The sequence below is a fragment of the Macrotis lagotis genome, chromosome 1 (genome assembly GCF_037893015.1).
Source record: "Macrotis lagotis isolate mMagLag1 chromosome 1, bilby.v1.9.chrom.fasta, whole genome shotgun sequence".
Taxonomy (NCBI): Eukaryota; Metazoa; Chordata; class Mammalia; order Peramelemorphia; family Peramelidae; genus Macrotis; species Macrotis lagotis.
Window position 1 is genome coordinate 405,382,203 of NC_133658.1, and position 3,364 is coordinate 405,385,566.

Here is a 3,364-nt window from a genome sequence, read left to right on the forward strand (position 1 = left end):
AAAGGAAAGATAAACTTTGACTTCGGACTTTGAGATATCTTTCAATTCCAGATCTATGATATTATATTATATTAAACTAGAAAATATCCATAGAAGGGAAAACATGATGGCTTAGAGACAATTCAGGGGTTCATAATAGTTATATAGTTACTTAAGACCTATTCTAGAGACTTTCCTTAACTTTTAAGTTCTGGAAATATTTATCTTAAGGGTAAAGTTATAGGTAAATTACCAACCTGTATTGGCAGAGAGAATTTCATTATCAAGGGGCTCCCCATTATAAGAAATTCAATTTATTATTTCTAGTTTATAAAATGGAGAAAAGATTGAACTTGTTTTCCCTCTCATTTAAAGATAGAACATGGAATGCATAGAAATGTCAAAATGGGAAATGTAGTTTTGAAGTCAGGAAAAAAAATGTCCTATCTAATGAAAACCATTAAGAGGTAAAATGTACTCTCTAGCTAGATATCAGGTTCTACCTTAAGTGAAGTGGAGAGAGGTGTTTTTTTTAACAAAGATTCAAAGATGATTTCTAAGGTACTTTATAATGAGAATTCTTTTTGGAATTTGTATTGGAGTAGATATATACTTATCTTGCTTTTGTTTGTAAGAAAACATATTTAAAAGACTTTTTAACTTAGCCTAAATTGAGGAAAGAATACATTTCTTCCCTATTCAGGGGCCAGGGACCATTTCTTTTAAGATTATTCAATAAGAGGGACTTCTGGCTAAGATGGCAGAGAGAAGACAGACCCTGTGATAGTGCTCTCTCTCCTAAGAAATAACATGAGAGAAACCTCTTAATAGAAATTCAATCAACAAAACCCAGAAAGAGAAGCTTGAAGATGATCACCTATCAAGAAGGTCTGTCTCAGGGAACCAGGAGACAAGAGCAGAGGATTAGCACTGGGGACAGCAGCTGGGGGAGGCCAGAGGGTTAGCTTCAGAGACTTCGGTCAGTGGCGGTGCAAGATCCAGCTTTAGCAGGGGAGTCTTTGGCTGGGGGAGAAGAGCTATGGGGAGTGAGTTCCAGCATAGAGTCTCAGAGCACACCTGGAGAACAACTAGCTGGGCCAGGGACATGAGCTCCATACTTTCTTCAGAGCCCTTTGCCCACAACAAACAATAAACAACCCTCCCCCATGCCCTCAGGGCAGCAGAGTTCACACAAAAGAAAGAGGTTAACTCCCTTCCCCAGGGCCTAGACCAGTTTTCAAGGTCAACTCAGACCCTACTGCTGAGGATCTCATTCCAGAGAAAGCAACCAACACCCCCCACTAACTGGTAATTGGAATTACTAAGCCAAGTGACCAAAGCCTGTAGGATCCTCAAAAGCAAACTTCTGGGAGCAGTTACCTGCCCCCAACACAAAATGAAAAAGATCAGATAAAAGGGGGGCCCATGGACAAATACTTGGAAGAAACAGATCCTAACCCAGGGAGATCTAGCACTGCTGAGGAGAATATGAATTGGTCTCCAACCCAGAAAGATTTCCTTGAAGAAATCAGGAAGGAGTTTAAAAAATCAATTGCGAAAATTGGGAAAAGAAACTCAAGAGAAAATTAACATGTTCCAAGAGAAAATTAACATCTCACAACAAGAAAACAAATCCTTGGAAAAAACAATTGGACAAATACAAAATGAGAATAGCTCTCTCAGATCTTCAGTTGGGCAAATGCAAAAAGGAAATGATTCTCCAAAAACTAAATTTAGGCCTTTTTCTGTGGTGAGATCCAGTCCCTGACAGTGCTAGTACCATGGGCCTTTGACCCAGCTGCTGTTATAGGTATTGTAAAAATAAGCCGTACCATATCCCAAGTCCTTGTTCTGCAGAGGAGTTCCTGATGCTAAGATAAGAATCTTTGATCTTGGTAGGAAGAAAGCAAAAGTGGATGAATTCCTATTGTGTGGCCACATGGTGTCAGATGAGTAGAAACAACTATCTTCAGAAGCCTTGGAAGCTGCATGCGTCTGTGCCAACACATACATGGTGAAGAATTGTGGCGAAGATGGATTTCACATCTGTTTTTGGCTGCATCCTTTCCATGTCATCTGCATCAATAAGATGCTGTTGTGTGCTGGAGCTAATAGACTCCAGATTGGCATGCCCCAGTCTGGGAAGCCCTAGGACACTGTAGTTTGGGTTCACATTGGCCAAGTCATCATGTCAATTGAACCAAGGTCCAGACCAAAGATCATGTGATTGAAGGTTTGTGTAGAGCCAAGTTCAAGTAGACTGGCCACCAGAAGATTCACATCTCCATGAAGTGGAGTTTCACCAAGTTCAATGCTGATGAGTTTGAGGATATGATAGCTCAGAAACGGCTCTTTCCTCATGGCTGTGAGGTTAAGTATAACCCCAGCTGTGGCCCCTTGGACAAGTGGTGGGCACTCTACCTGTAAAGGGAGTGAGCTGTGAATTCAGCCTTATAAGGCATAAATAAACTAAATACTGCATTAAAAACTAGATTTGGGCAAATAGAAAAGTCCTTCAAAATAGAATAAATCAACTGGAAAAGGAGTTGCAAAAGATAAAAGAAGAAAAATCTTCTTCCCTAAATAAAGAAATGGAATTGGCAGAAACTAATGACTTTGTGAGACAACAAGATTGTGTTAAACAAAACCAAAAGATTGAAAAAATAGAAAAAAATGTAATTACCTCATCAGCAAAACAAATCAAGAACTGATCAAGAAGCAAGAATCTGAGAATTGTTGGCCTACCTGAGAACATTGAAGAGAAAAAAAGCCTGGACTTAATATTACAGGATTTAGTGATGGAAAATTGCCCTGATATCATGGAACCAGAGGGCAAAATAATTATTGAAAGAATAGATCAATTCCCTCTGTAAAGAGATCCTAAAATGAAAACACCAAGGAATGTTGTGGTCAAATTCTAGAGCTATCAGATAAAAGAGAAAATCCTACATGCAGATAGAAAGAAACAATTTGAATATCAAGGATCCACATTAAGAATTACAAAGGACTTGCCTGAATCAACATTAAGGGATTGAAAGGCCTGGAATGAGATATTCCAAAGAGCAAGGGAGCTAGCAATGCTGCCAAGAATCCACTATCTGCCAAAGCAGAGTCTTCTCTACCAGGGTAAAAGATGGACATTTAACAAAATGGGAGACTTCCAATATTTCCTGATGAAAAGACCAGAACTAAATATAAAATTTGGACATCAAACAGGAGATGCAAGTGACTCATTAAAAGGTAAAAAAAAAAGGGTAAAGAAAAAAATCTACTATCTAAAAAACATGAAACCTAATCCCTACCTGGGAGAAAGACTCAAATAACTCTCAAGAATTTTAACTCTATTAGAGAGAAAATACTTAGCCAGAAGATGGACACTCATGAC

At 38.7% G+C, this 3,364-nt stretch overlaps 1 pseudogene; it reads left to right on the top strand.

Moving 5' to 3' along the window:
• Positions 1 to 1,760: 1,760 nt before the first annotated feature.
• On the top strand, positions 1,761 to 2,210 carry LOC141518451 (large ribosomal subunit protein uL16-like; annotated as a pseudogene).
• Positions 2,211 to 3,364: the final 1,154 nt, after the last annotated feature.